The sequence below is a fragment of the Schistocerca serialis genome, chromosome 1 (genome assembly GCF_023864345.2).
Source record: "Schistocerca serialis cubense isolate TAMUIC-IGC-003099 chromosome 1, iqSchSeri2.2, whole genome shotgun sequence".
NCBI lineage: Eukaryota > Metazoa > Arthropoda > Insecta > Orthoptera > Acrididae > Schistocerca > Schistocerca serialis.
This window is the reverse complement of record NC_064638.1, coordinates 857,099,230-857,115,009: the sequence shown is the minus strand read 5'-3', so window position 1 is coordinate 857,115,009 and position 15,780 is coordinate 857,099,230.

The window sequence follows — 15,780 nt, the reverse complement described above, 5'->3', positions numbered from 1 at the left end:
TGAACTTTCGTATTTTTTTGGTTCTAATAAAACCCCATGTCATTCCAAGCATGTGTGTCAGTTTGTACCTCTCTATCTACATTATTCCGTCATTTATTCAGTTTTCAAATTTATACTGACTTTTGGATCACCCGGTATATTCCCATAGAGGGGAGACATTTTACTTGAAAATGCTTGCCCGGTGTTGGTGGGCAAATACGATATTGCAGTGACATAGGTACTGCAATACGAAACTAGAAGTTCTGTCTACGCCATCTTGTATACTCCTATAGTCACTCGTATAGTACAACCTCATCAGCAAACCATGGCAGATTACTGCTTATCCTATTCGTCAGATCATTTTTGTATATGTAGAACAAGGGAGGTCCCACAACACAGCCAACGTTCTATGGTCTATTACTTAAAATGTCTTTGAGCCACTGACTTATCTGGGAGCCTATAACGTATTCGTTCAAATCTGCAGAGGGACACTGTCTCAAACACTTTCCGGAAATCTAGGATTATGGAATCTGCCTTTTACACTTCATGCTTTGTTCACAGGATATCTTGTGAGAAAGAGCAAGTTCAGCTTGAGCGTCGCTTTCTAAAGCCGTACTGATTTTTGGACACAAATTTTCTCTCATAAGTAAATTTGTTATATTATAGCTTAGGATATCCTCAAGAAACCTGCAGGAAACTGCGTCTGTTTCTTTACCCCTCTTATACACAGGACCCAGCGATGAAATTTCCCAGTACATCGGACTAGCGAAAGATGCGAGGTAAACTGTAAGTAGGCTGTTTAGGTTTTTATGTTGTAACGTCACGTAGCGCTCTGTATGAAAATCACTGTCTGTGCTGTGTGCAGTCTGTGGCTGGTAAGCATTGATGGAATATTCGCTATTGTAGTGTTGGGCTGTTGGATGTGAACAGTGCGTAGCGTTGCGCAGTTGGAGGTGAGCCGCCAACAGTGGTGGATGTGGGGAGAGAGATGGCGGAGTTTTGAGAGCGGACGATCTGGACGTGTGTCCGTCAGAAAAACCAAATTTGTAAGACTGGATGTCATATATGTTTTGACTTTTGAACACTATTAAGATAAATACATTGTTTGTTCTCTTTCAAAATCTTTCATTTGCCAACTATGCCTATCAGTAGTCAGTGCCTTCAGTAGTTAGAATCTTTTATTTAGCTGGCAGTATTGGCGCTCGCTGTATTGCAGTAGTTCGAGTAACGAAGATTTCTGTGAGGTAAGTGATTCATCAAATCTATAAGTTATTGTTAGTCAGGCCCATTCTTTTGTAAAAATTATTGAAAGTCAGATTGCGTTGCGCTAAAGATATTGTGTGTCAGTTTAGTGTTGATCAGAATAAGTTCAAATGGTTCAAATGGCTCTGAGCTCTATGGGACTTAACATCTTAGGTCATCAGTCCCCTAGAACTTAGAACTACTTAAACCTAACTAACCTAAGGACATCACACAACACCCAGCCATCACGAGGCAGAGAAAATCCCTGACCCCGCCGGGAATCGAACCCGGGAACCCGGGCGTGGGAAGCGAGAACGCTACCGCACGACCACGAGATGCGGGCAAAATAAGTAAAGAGAGAAATGTCTGAGTACGTTCAGTTTTGCTCAGCTGTTTGAAAATCAAATAACGTAAGTGGTTTACCAGCACAGTAATTCATCAATTTTTCCAATGGGACGTTTCAAAGTGCAAACTAAGTAAGGGACCACTGCCGTTTGGTACTCTCTGTAAAACCGTATTGGGCTTCAATCCGGACTGGGCGACTTAGGTGTTTCCACCTCTTTCTACGCGAGGGATACCTATTCAAAAAAATGGCTCTGAGCACTATGGGACTCAACATCTCAGGTCATAAGTCCCCTAGAACTTAGAACTACTTAAACCTAACTAACCTAAGGACATCACACACACCCATGCCCGAGGCAGGATTCGAACCTGCGACCGTAGCAGTCCCGCGGTTCCGGACTGCAGCGCCAGAACCGCTAGACCACCGCGGCCGGCGGATACCTATCACTACGTCCTCCACACGGGAGTTTGCGCGACGGTCAAACGACACTCAGGCGACTCCCACTCCAGAACTTCCAGCAAACTGTTTTAACAGTCACACCTTTCGGCCATTTAGCTCCTGGAGCCGATTCAGGTCTTTCAATTAGCTTCTTTGCCTCCCTTTAATGGCATTACTCAGCAGATTGCCGCTTCCTGCCACAGCTATCAGAAGTTTCTTTCCCGTAGGTGCTGAAAAACACGTGATGGTCTGGGAAAGCCACAAGCATACTAGGCCACGACCATAACCTTTTAGAAGGATTACAGGAAGGCAGACCCATCACACCAGGATGAGAAGGGTCTCTTTCCTCTGCAAGCGGAAACTGATTCTGGTATTTACACCAGCCAAAGAATGAGGCCAAGGCCTGTGCAGGGAATGACATGTTAAATTTTCAGACAATTGAAATGCAGATTTATATCACGATATGAACAAAAGCGACTGTAATAATCCAAGGTAGGAGGAAGGGCAGTACCGATCGCAAATTTTTAATCTATTCATTGCAGGTCGATTACATCTACAATGTAGATATCTCTAGTGCTACAAAAATAAAAAAAAAAGAGAATCAGGCATTGAAATATAAATTAAAACCAAACCACAAATACATCAGAGCGTACACCGTAGTTTCACATACCAGTTGCATTCAGTTATGATGACTCATCTTAAGTGCAATCGCACGAGGTACCATATTGCCGTTACAGTTAACAAACAGTTGAGCTTAGGTTGCTGCTTACATTTTCATGCAGCTAACCTCGGTATATGACGTCAGTAGTAACCGCCCGTTTTATTACATCTATTTGTAAATGACATTTTTGTAATGAAATGTAGCAGTTCTACATAAAATTACTATAGCGTCCTTAAATACTAAAGTAAATTCAGTAATTATGTTAAAACTGGAAAGGAGAATCCACATATATAGGTGGCGCAAATTGAAATACTAATGACATTTGTTTACGTACAAAATCTAAAGTCAATGCTATTAAAAAAAAAAGATACACAGTATGGCAAATGGTTCAGATGGCTCTGAGCACTATGGGACTTAACTTCTAAGGTCATCAGTCCCCTAGATCTTAGAACTACTTAAACCTAATTAACCTAAGGACATCACACACATCCATGCCCGAGGCAGGATTCGAACCTGCGACCGTAGCGGTCGTGCGGTTCCAGACTGTAGCGCCTATAGCCGCTCGGCCACCCCGGCCGGCTACACAGTATGGATACATATCGCGCGCTGAGTGCATAATTGTCTCTTCCTGATGGAAACAAACCTGAAGATAATCCAAAAAGTCTTACGTCGCGTTTTTCTATCTGTATGTGAAGGCTAACCCCAGGAACTACAGCAGGGATTTTGATATTGTTTTCAGTAACAGTCAGCCTGCTTCACAAGGAAGGCTTCTGCGTATAATACATTACCGCTACACCAGACAAGTCCTCCGCCGTAGATACGTAGTGCGAAGCCAGGACAGGTCGCTTTACTTTAGTTTACATGTGGCAAGGGCCTTATCGACGATACGCCTGCTCTATGAGCCTCTTCCACTTCTGCCTGTCCAATGCACTGTTTGTCCAGTTGCTGTTGCTGTTCATCCTAGTTGCGTCCTCCCGAATGTTATCTCGCCATCTGACTCCGGGTCTCCCTCTTCCTCTCGTTCCATCTATTGTTCTGTTGAGTGCCATTCTAGGTAGTCTATTCTATGTCATTCTTGCTGTATGGCCTGCCCAATTCAACCTTCTCCTCTTGAGCACTTCGACGATGTTACGGTGTTTGTACAGCCCTCTTAATTCTTCATTTCTTCTTGTTCTCCATTCCATGCTATTTTCGTTGTATACAGGTCCAAAAATTGTCCATAGTACTTTTCTTTCGAATATTAACAGTTATTCTTCATCTTTCTTTCTAAATATTAATGTTTCACATCCATATAACATCACAGGTGTAATGGTCGACTGATATAAGCGGATTTTGAAGTTAGTGCTAAGTGATCTTTTTCTTAGAATTTTGATGAAACTAAAAAGTGTCTTGTTTGCTTTTAATAAACGGGCATCTATTTCTATATCTGTTCTGTTGTTATTGCTAAAAAGACTTCCTAGGTACTTGAAGTGGTCAACAGTCTTGAAACTGAATCCATCTATAATCAGAGGTGCAACTTTTCTGGTTTTCTTACTTATGGGCTGGTATTCTGTCTTTTCTTCATTAACACGTAACCCTGTTTTCTCAGCAATTTTGTAGTAATTTTGCATCATTCTGATTAATTCTCTTTTGGAACTACTTATTAAGTCGCTAGTAAGTAATAAAATAAAATAGCCATAAAAGTCCGATACTCTTGGAATGTAGATCTGGATACGTTCACGTGTTCCCATTAATTTTGTGTTTTATTACTGCAATTTTCACTGGTATGCACTAGCAAACCAGGAACAATAGTATTCTTCAGCCGATCGACCACAACATCGAACCCATTCTCCGAGCTCTCAGTCTTCTTAAAAGAACTTCGCCAAGAGACGAGGTAAGAAACTTTGATCCACGTGACTAAACGCTGACTTGAACACTCTACTACCACAAATGAGTCCTGTGTCTTACCACTACACACACCCATCCCTTTATCTATATGATACTGCAGTGCCCGTGTTGTTACAGAAGTACGAAGCAATGTAGCCGTGCAAGTCCGAAGGACTGCGGCAACTACAGTCGTTAAGAAATACGAGAAATGTATTCCCAATTGCGAATATGGACAACTATCAGCCGTGCAATGGTATGACGAAAGTGAAAATTTGTGCAGGACCGGAACTCGAACCCGGTCATCCCGCTTATCGGGAGCGGCTGCCTCACCAGTAGGCTATGCGGGACCGACTCATGGCCACACCCAAACTTCCATATGTCGTCAACCATGTGTCTATAGCCTGTACTCGTACATTCATTGATGTATTCCCGTACAGGGGAAGACATTTCAACTGAAAGTCCCTTTCTCGGTTTCGGCGGATAAAGACGATATTGCACTGCCTGTGTTGTTTCAGAAGTACGATGCAGTGTTGTACAACGCATACATGCGCTTTCGAAGGAACAGTGCATAGGCTGAATTGGCAAAGTTAAATGCATGTGATGCTACACACTTGTATGTTCAACAAACCACTGCACTACACCGTAATATCTAAATATTCTAAGCGTAACTCAGAACGCGCTGCAGGCATAAGATTTCTTTCCGTTTCCTAGAGCCACTTGACTGCAGTACTATCCGGTCTGCGAGGTGTGCGTGTCATTTTGAGTTTTGTATGTTATCGATGTCTACGTCAAAGAGAGAGCAAGTTATGTCACTGTTAAACTGTGGTCCTCTTGTCGCACAGTCTTTGCCTCGGCGCAGTCTGACACATTCTTAGTTGAAGTGTGGTACTGGACGTATTCAGCAGAGCGTTGTTGACTTGTGACTCTATCTGCTAGATGAAGAAAGATTTATCGTAAACGACAGCAAGAATGAACACGATGCATATACTGAAAGGTGAAAAGAATTATTGTTGTTTTTGTGGTCTTCAGTCCAGAGAATGGATTGATGTAGCTCTCAATGCTACTCTATCCTGTGCAAGCTGCTTCATCTCCCAGTACCTACCGCAATCTACATCCTTCTGAATCTGCTTACTGTATTCATCTCTTGGTCTCCCTCTACGAATTTTACCCTCCACACAGCCCTCCAATACTAAATTCGTGATCCCTTGTTGCCTCAGAACATGTCCTACCAACCGATCCCTTCTTCTAGTCAAGTTGTGCCACAAATTTCTCTTCTCCCCATTTCTATTCAATACCTCGTCATCAGTCATGTGGTCTATCCATCTAATCTTCAGCATTCTTCTGTAGCACCACATTTCGAAAGCGTCTATTCTCTACTTGTCCAAATTATTTATCGTCCATGTTCCACTTCCATAAATGGCTACACTCCATACAAATACATTCAGAAACGACTTCCTGACACTTAAATCTATACTTGATGTTAACAAATTTCTCTTCTTCAGAAACGCTTTCCTTGCCACTGCCAGTCTACATTTTATATTCTCCCTATTTCGACCATCGTCAGTTATTTTGCCCCCCAAATAGCAAAACTCCTTTACTACTTTAAGTGTCTCATTTCCTAATCTGATTCCATCAAAATCACCTGATTTAATTCGACTACATTCCATTATCCTCGTTTTGCTTTTATTGATGTTCATCTTATATCCTCCTTTCAAGACACTGTCCATTCCGTTCAACTGCTCTTCCAGGTCCTTTGCTGTCTCTGACAGAATTACAAGGTCATCGGCGAACCTCAAAGTTTTTATTTCTTCTCCATGGATTTTAATTCCTACTCCAAATTTTTCTTTTGTTTCCTTTACTGCTTGCTCAATATACAGATTTAACAACATTAGGGAAAGGCTGCAACCCTGTCTCACTCTCTTCCCAACCACTGCCTCCCTTTCATGCCCCTCGACTCTTATAACTGCTATCTGGTTTCTGTACATATTGTAAATAGCCTTTCGCTTTCTATATTTTACCCCTGCCACCCTCAGAATTTGAAAGAGAGTATTCCAGTAAACATTGTCAAAAGCTTTCTCTAAGTCTACAAGTGCTAAAAACGTAGGTTTACCTTTCCTTAATCTATCTTCTAAGATAAGTCGTAGAGTCAGTATTGTCCCAGTATTTCCACGGAATCCAAACTGATCTTCCCCGAGGTCGGCTTCTACCAGCTATTCCATTCGCCTGTAAAGAATTCGCGTTAGCATTTTGCAGCCGTGACTTATTAAACTGATAGTTCGGTAATTTTCACATCTGTCAACACCTGCTTTGTTTGGGATTGGAATTATTATATTCTTCTTGAAGTCTGAGGGTATTTGGCCTGTCTCATACATCTTGCTCACCAGATGGTAGAGTTTTGTCAGGAATGGCTCTCCCAAGGCTGTCAGTAGTTCTAATGGAATGTTGTCTACTCCCGGGGCCTTGTTTCGACTTAGGTCTTTCAGTGCTCTGTCAAACTCTTCACCCCGTATCATATCTCCTATTTCATTTTCATCTACATTCTCTTCCATTTCCATAATATTGTCCTCAAGTACATCGCCCTTGTATAGACCCTCTATATACTCCTTCCACCTTTGTGCTTTCCCTGCTTTGCTTGAAACTGGGTTTCCGTCTGAGCTCTTGATATTCATACAAAGAATATAAATTTTTAATATTGTTTTTTTTGAAGACTTTTGTAAATACTAAGCGGAAACTAATCACGTTGACAATTCGTTCCAAACTTAACGGTTACAAGCACAGTAATTTTGTAGTCAGAAAGTGACGAGTACAACGATGGAATTGTTTCTTTTATTGTGTTTACATTCACAAAATTGTCAGGTAAAATTTACACCAACTTCAGTTTTGCAATTTCTAATTACTCGATTAAACCGGTGGCGTAATACGGACAGTCAGTGAAGACGAAAAGAGAAATAATTTGTACAATCGCAAATTTTTAGACAGTGATAGGAGAGAGATTCATGAGCAAGTCTTCATACCAGAAATCATGGCCGATAGCAGGTAAGTATGGGAATAGAGGCATGTTTGAAGATTACTTTATACATTTTTCTTGAATATCTCGAAAACTACGGCCTCTAGCGAAAACGTATCACAGCACAAAATTTAACGACACTGAATTTTCTCCAAAAAGGTCCTGTTCATTTTTTCCTAGGACTAATAGCGTGCGTGTAGCGAGGGAGAGAATATGAAAATCTGGCGCACGGTTTTTGAAGGCCAGAATAAAATTGCGGGTTGCATAAAACGACATCGGTAGGGGCAACTGAAGCCCCTTGTACAGACGATAGAAATAGGTGACTTTCTAGTTCGGTTGTGATCGTTCTTTCGTGAGAGGGGGGGGGGGGGAAGAGGGGAGGGGGCTGTTTCAAGCATATTTCTGAAGTCGATATCAGCCTCCCTTAGTGATGAACCACTTTATTTTTCGACTATGGGAAGGCTGTAAGGATAGAGAAGTGGACTCCCTTATGTGGACAAGAAATTGTTAATGAGATATTTTCATTTTTTGGGTGATGTTGCGGCTCTGTCAAGAAGCACGTGCTAGGCTGGCGTAGGCCTCAAAATAGATCACAAGTAGCTAGCAGGAGTTGCTACTGGATAACAGTGATGGACTTGCTGAGGTTTAATTGAAGATTTTGCTATTTAAATTTGAAATGTGGTGTTTTGGTGTCTTTTAAGCAATTAACTTTGAAAGATATTCCAGTTTTTTTTTACTACTGAGATTATTCGGTCGAAGTTATTAGGAACTAGATGGATGCGGCGTATGGACGGTTAACGTGTGCGTTTTCTAGTCCGGTGGCCGGACCTCTGAATCTTTCGGGGGAGGGGGGGGGGGGGGTGGGGGGGCCGCGAGGACCGTGCAAGGCGATTCAGACCGCGCGGCTTTCAAACCTTTCCCACGCGTCAAAGCGAGGCTGGTGATTTCTGTTTGAATCAGTTTTAATAATGTAGAGTGCTGACACTTAATTTTTTTCCCTTCTAACTGTGCAGAACAGTCCTCACGTAGTTTGTGCCACTCGCTATGCACCGCTAAGAGTGGACGAATTCTGACCCTGTGAGCGAGTGAGACGTAGCCTAATGCCAGATAGTTTCGAAGACGGACAACTGGAATGTTTCTATTTCTGTTTGCCTAATCAGTGTGACTACGAAGACGTGATGAAAAGTGGCACCCCCGAATTTGTTATGTCAAAACACTTATGTCATTGACATACTGCATCTTTATCCTTCCTGTCTACATACGAGTATTTCCAGATCTCTGGCGCTAGAGGGCTCCGAATTGTAGCGTGTTACATGGCGGTTGGTAACGTACCTGCGCCGGTGAGTGAGAAACAGCGTGCCGTTAACTGAGTTTAAAATTAGAAGAGTTCGTCCACACACGGAGCACTCTCTCTTTCAGCCTAACAGTGCCAGACCAAGCTCGAGCGCTGCGACATCTGAAGCAATCCGACGCCTTGGGTGCACTGTCGTGAATCATCCTCCATACTTAAAAAAAAAAATTGTTCAAAGGGCTCTGAGCACTTTCGGACTTAACTTCTGAGGTCATCAGTCCCCTAGAACTTAGAACTACTTAAACCTAACTAACCTAAGTACATCACACACATCCATGCCCGAGGCGGGATTCGAACCTGCGACCATAGCAGTCGCGAGGTTCCAGACAGTAGCGCCTAGAACCACTCGGCCACCCCGGCCGGCATCCTCCATACAGTCCCGACTTGGCCCCATCGGATTTTCACCTGTTTTCAGAACTTAAACAACACCTTCGAGGGCTTCACTTTGATAGCAACGAAGCGGCAAGCAGATGTGAGGTGTGGCTCGTTCAACCAAGACAGGCATTCTACAATGATCGTATAAACAAATTGTTCTCTCGTTGGGAGAAGTGTGTTCCTCGCCAGGGTGATAATGTTGAGACGTAAATATGAGGACATGAAGAATACAGATGCAGAATGATGATAACGTTTGTTTCGTTTAAAAAGCTTTAAGAGTTTTCACCTCAGGAACTTGGAGGCATTATTTTTCAGAGCACCCTCGTATGAATACTGAGAATGAAGAGAAAGCATAATTTTTTCTATAGTCTTCTTCATGGTTTTACTTTTGCGCTGCATGACTTTATAAATACCGGTAGGTATAGAAGCTGTTCTCAAGGAGTTCACTTCAGCTGGTTGGTTGTACTTACATCCTTTGCATCCAGAGGCGTCTGTGGTTCCTGCAAAATCGAAATCGACGCAATGGCGCCTAGACTAGTTGTCCCACCCAGTAGGCGACGTCGAATTGTCCACACAGACAGGGGCACATCCTTTAGAGGGCTCCTGAGTCGAATCAACACCTCCAAAGAAACTGTGCAGACCGATACAGCGATGAGAACAATGCGGCTTGAAACTTCCCCTTTGAATGTAAAGAAAATTTGAGCTGGTAAACTTCTACGTTATTTGATACTGAAACAGCTGAGTAACACTGAACGTACTCAGACAGTTTTCTCCTTACTTAGTCTGATCATTTCTAAACCGACACACAATATTTTGGCGCAACGCCATCTGCCTTTTAATAAGCCCTACAAAAGAATAGTCCTGACTAACGATAACCTATACCCTTCATGAATCAGTTACCTCACAAGAATCTTCGTTACTCGAACTACTGCAATCCAGCAAGCGCCAATACTGCCAGCTAAATAAAAGATTCTAACTACTGAAGGCACTAACTACTGGTAGGCATATAGTTGGCAAATGAAAGATTTGGTTAGAGAACAAACAATGTATTTACCTTGACATCTATTTTGACAAATTCCTTTTTCTGATCCCACACATATTAACATCTCAAAACTCTGGCATCTCTCTCCCCACATCCACCACTACTGGCAGCTCACCTCCAAATGCCCACGCTACGGGCTGTTCACATGCTACTGCCCAACACCCAACACTATACTAGCGAATAGTCCAACAATGAGTCCAACCAGCCACAGATAGCACACAGTGCAGTCAGCGTTTTAATATAGAGCGCTACATGGCGTCACCAACAGAAAAACCTAAAGAGCCTACTGTTACGACCTCTGCACCACTTTTTAGCAGCAGACACAGTGGCTGCGCCAAGGACTGAGACCCCGTGGAGTTTTACAATTATTTATTGAACTTTCTTTACAATTTCTCCTTCGTTGTCGCTGCCCAGCCCTGCGGATCCCTCCGCCTGGCTGCTGCTGTGCAACACGCGCCGCTGGTCGCACTCGGGAGACTCAGGCCACTAGTGCTCCGATGAAGCCAGGATGCCCTTTGGTTGAGATGAACTCGTCACCGCTCGGCGCCCCAGTATGAGCACGCCCACAGAGCCGCGTCGCCGTGAGGTCAGCTGCCGACGCCTGCTGCACCCGCGGCTGGGAAGCCGTCAGTCTCGATGTCCACGAGGTCCCATCATGGACGGACCACACGTCGTGGGGCCAGCTGCCAACGCCTGCTGCACCGGCGGCTGGGAAGCCGTCAGTCTCGATGTCCACGAGGTCCCATCATGGACGGACCACGCGTCGGGGGGCCAGCTGCCAACGCCTGCTGCACCGGCGGCTGGGAAGCCGTCAGTCTCGATGTCCACGAGGTCCCATCATGGACGGACCACACGTCGTGGGGCCAGCTGCCAACGCCTGCTGCACCGGCGGCTGGGAAGCCGTCAGTCGCGATGTCCGCGAGGTCCCGTCATGGACGAACCACGCGTCGTGGGGCCAGCTGCCAATGCCTGCTGCACCGGCGGCTGGGAAGCCGTCAGTCTCGATGTCCACGAGGTCCCATCATGGACGGACCACACGTCGTGGGGCCAGCTGCCAACGCCTGCTGCACCGGCGGCTGGGAAGCCGTCAGTCTCGATGTTCACGAGGTCCCATCATGGACGGACCACGCGTCGTGGGGCCAGCTGCCAATGCCTGCTGCACCGGCGGCTGGGAAGCCGTCAGTCGCGATGTCCGCGAGGTCCCGTCATGGACGGACCACGCGTCGTGGGGCCAGCTGCCAATGCCTGCTGCACCGGCGGCTGGGAAGCCGTCAGTCTCGATGTCCACGAGGTCCCATCATGGACGGACCACGCGTCGTGGGGCCAGCTGCCAACGCCTGCTGCACCGGCGGCTGGGAAGCCGTCAGTCGCGATGTCCGCGAGGTCCCGTCATGGACGGACCACGCGCCCTGGGGCCAGCTGCCAATGCCTGCTGCACCGGCGGCTGGGAAGCCGTCAGTCTCGATGTTCACGAGGTCCCATCATGGACGGACCACGCGTCGTGGGGCCAGCTGCCAACGCCTGCTGCCCCAGCGGCTGGGAAGCCGTCAGTCGCGATGTCCGCGAGGTCCCGTCATGGACGGACCACGCGTCGTGGGGCCAGCTGCCAATGCCTGCTGCACCGGCGGCTGGGAAGCCGTAAGTCGCGATGTCCGCGAGGTCCCGTCATGGACGGACCACGCGTCGTGGGGCCAGCTGCCAATTCCTGCTGCACCGGCGGCTGGGAAGCAGTCAGTCTCGATGTCCACGAGGTCCCATCATGGACGGACCACGCGTCGTGGGGCCAGCTGCTAAAGCCTACTGCACCGGCGGCTGGAAAGCCGTCAGTCGCGATGTCCGCGAGGTCCCGTCATGGACGGACCACGCGTCGTGGGGCCAGCTGCCAACGCCTGCTGCACCGGCGGCTGGGAAGCCGTCAGTCTCGATGTCCACGAGGTCCCGTCATGGACGGACCACGCGTCGTGGGGCCAGCTGCCAATGCCTACTGCACCGGCGGCTGGGAAGCCGTCAGTCTCGATGTCCACGAGGTCCCGTCATGGACGGACCACGCGTCGCGGGGCCAGCTGCCAATGCCTGCTGCACCGGCGGCTGGGAAGCCGTCAGTCTCGATGTTCACGAGGTCCCATCATGGACGGACCACGCGTCGTGGGGCCAGCTGCCAACGCCTGCTGCACCGGCGGCTGGGAAGCCGTCAGTCGCGATGTCCACGAGGTCCCATCATGGACGGACCACGCGTCGTGGGGCCAGCTGCCAACGCCTGCTGCACCGGCGGCTGGGAAGCCGTCAGTCGCGATGTCCGCGAGGTCCCGTCATGGACGGACCACGCGTCGTGGGGCCAGCTGCCAACGCCTGCTGCACCGGCGGCTGGGAAGCCGTCAGTCGCGATGTCCGCGAGGTCCCGTCATGGACGGACCACGCGTCGTGGGGCCAGCTGCCAATGCGTGCTGCACCGGCGGCTGGGAAGCCGTAAGTCGCGATGTCCGCGAGGTCCCGTCATGGACGGACCACGCGTCGTGGGGCCAGCTGCCAATGCCTGCTGCACCGGTGGTTGGGAAGCCGTCAGTCTCGATGTCCACGAGGTCCCGTCATGGACGGCCACGCGTCGTGGGGCCAGCTACTATCGCCTGCTGCACCGGCTGCTGGAAAGCCGTCAGTCGCGATGTCCACGAGGTCCCGTCATGGACGGACCACGCGTCGTGGGGCCAGCTGCCAATGCCTGCTGCACCGGCGGCTGGGAAGCCGTAAGTCGCGATGTCCGCGAGGTCCCGTCATGGACGGACCACGCGTCGTGGGGCCAGCTGCCAATGCCTGCTGCACCGGCGGCTGGGAAGCCGTCAGTCTCGATGTTCACGAGGTCCCATCATGGACGGACCACGCGTCGTGGGGCCAGCTGCCAACACCTGCTGCACCGGCGGCTGGGAAGCCGTCAGTCGCGATGTCCACGAGGTCCCATCATGGACGGACCACGCGTCGTGGGGCCAGCTGCCAACGCCTGCTGCACCGGCGGCTGGGAAGCCGTCAGTCGCGATGTCCGCGAGGTCCCGTCATGGACGGACCACGCGTCGTGGGGCCAGCTGCCAATGCCTGCTGCACCGGCGGCTGGGAAGCCGTAAGTCGCGATGTCCGCGAGGTCCCGTCATGGACGGACCACGCGTCGTGGGGCCAGCTGCCAATGCCTACTGCACCGGCGGCTGGGAAGCCGTCAGTCTCGATGTCCACGAGGTCCCGTCATGGACGGACCACGCGTCGTGGGTCCAGCTGCCAATGCCTGCTGCACCGGCGGCTGGGAAGCCGTCAGTCTCGATGTTCACGAGGTCCCATCATGGACGGACCACGCGTCGTGGGGCCAGCTGCCAATGCCTGCTGCACCGGCGGCTGGGAAGCCGTCAGTCGCGATGTCCACGAGGTCCCATCATGGACGGACCACGCGTCGTGGGGCCAGCTGCCAACGCCTGCTGCACCGGCGGCTGGGAAGCCGTCAGTCGCGATGTCCGCGAGGTCCCGTCATGGACGGACCACGCGTCGTGGGGCCAGCTGCCAATGCCTGCTGCACCGGCGGCTGGGAATCCGTCAGTCGCGATGTCCGCGAGGTCCCGTCATGGACGGACCACGCGTCGTGGGGCCAGCTGCCAATACCTGCTGCACCGGCGGCTGGGAAGCCGTCAGTCTCGATGTCCACGAGGTCCCGTCATGGACGGACCACGTGTCGTGGGGCCAGCTGCCAATGCCTGCTGCACCGGCGGCTGGGAAGCCGTCAGTCTCGATGTCCGCGAGGTCCCGTCATGGACGGACCACGCGTCGTGGGGCCAGCTGCCAATGCCTGCTGCACCGGCGGCTGGGAAGCCGTCAGTCTCGATGTCCACGAGGTCCCATCATGGAAGGACCACACGTCGTGGGACCGTGTTGCCGTGAAGTCTGGGTGTCAGTCCCCGGTTGCACCTGTGACCAAGACCACACTGCAGCCGGTCCTGCTGGAAGTTCTTTCTGTAGTCAGCCATGGTGGCGACCGAACTTTGGCAGACCTCCAGAGCTGAAGTTGACATTTGATGGCGAACAGATAATTCCTGCGAGCTGGAACAGACTTCCGGAATCGTCACCTACGAAGATTGAACATTCGGACACGGACCACGTCCGTCCTCAGATCCGAACTGCTTCCTAATGGTTTCTGTCTGTCGCTGCCTGCACTCCACTATTTATATCTGGAAGGAGGACGTTTTTTACTCTCAGTGGCAGCTTTTTGTTATTACTCCCGCAGCATATTTCAGCGTAACTTAACTTGCTGGCCTCACTTCCCCTTACTCAGCACTCTCCAAGCTTCACTCGGCGCTCGGTCTGTGTGTGTCCTTGCGTCAGTCTGCTGGTAGACTGCTGCTGTCAGCAATGCTATCTGTGCCTGCCTACTTCGCAACGCCTCGGTTGCCGGCGTGCCTCTGTTTTGCCATTCTCAACTGCGTGAAACAACGCTTACCACATGTGGCAGCAACACTACTTACAGACTGTCATCTAGAGCAGTCTTCAAATTGTGTGGACAAGTATAGACGCATCACACTGAACGAATTTCTTCTGTTCATTGGATAGGACAGAGTATTGCACCCTTCGCCTCTAGGAAGCTCTGTAGTAGGTGTTTAAGATATTTTCTTATTCCTTTTTTAAATGATAGCATTCGCCTTTAATCTACTGTAGTATTCTTCTGAATCCACAAAAATTATACTGGAAAATCAAGGTTTTCCCAAATGCGAAAAAACGTTCCAGTGTACCTAGGAACAAATATTGCATTGAAATTAAAAAGCGTTGAAATCGAGAAAATTTTGTAAGTACTGTATTCAGCTGCCTATCTGTTAAATTATTTCGCTACTACACGCCAGTTATCACTAACTGAAATCATATTAAGCAAATGTGTTATTAAAAATCTGTTACAGGTTAAGCATATTTTGAAATTGAAGCTACCGAATATTAACACTTTTTTTCATTTTCAAGACAACTAAAATTGTTAAGACATTAAAGAATGATTCAAATGGTTCAAATGGCTCTGAGGACTATGGGACTTAACTCCTGAGGTCACCAGTCCCCTAGAACTTAGAACTACTTAAACCTAACTAACCTGAGGACATCACACACATCCATGCCCGAGGCAGGATTCGAACCTGTGACCGTAGCAGTCACGCGGTTCCAAACTAAAGCGCCTAGAACCGCACGGCCACACCGGCCGGCGTTAAAGAAACTCAGTCCATTTACAAATACGATATGTTCGAAGATAGAACACCTTATTCTGTTTCAAGGTACAAGACGGTGAACAACTGGCAAAGAGCAGCTTAACGGTCCGCACGTCATATCACTAGTCTTAAAAGTACATAGAAGTTTAGTCAACAAGAAATTTTGTAACTAAATAACTAACAGGCTCTTCCAAATAGCTTTAATGTATTATGCAGCACTTCAATGCGTAGAACCAAAATTATTTACAAGTTCTGCACAAAAC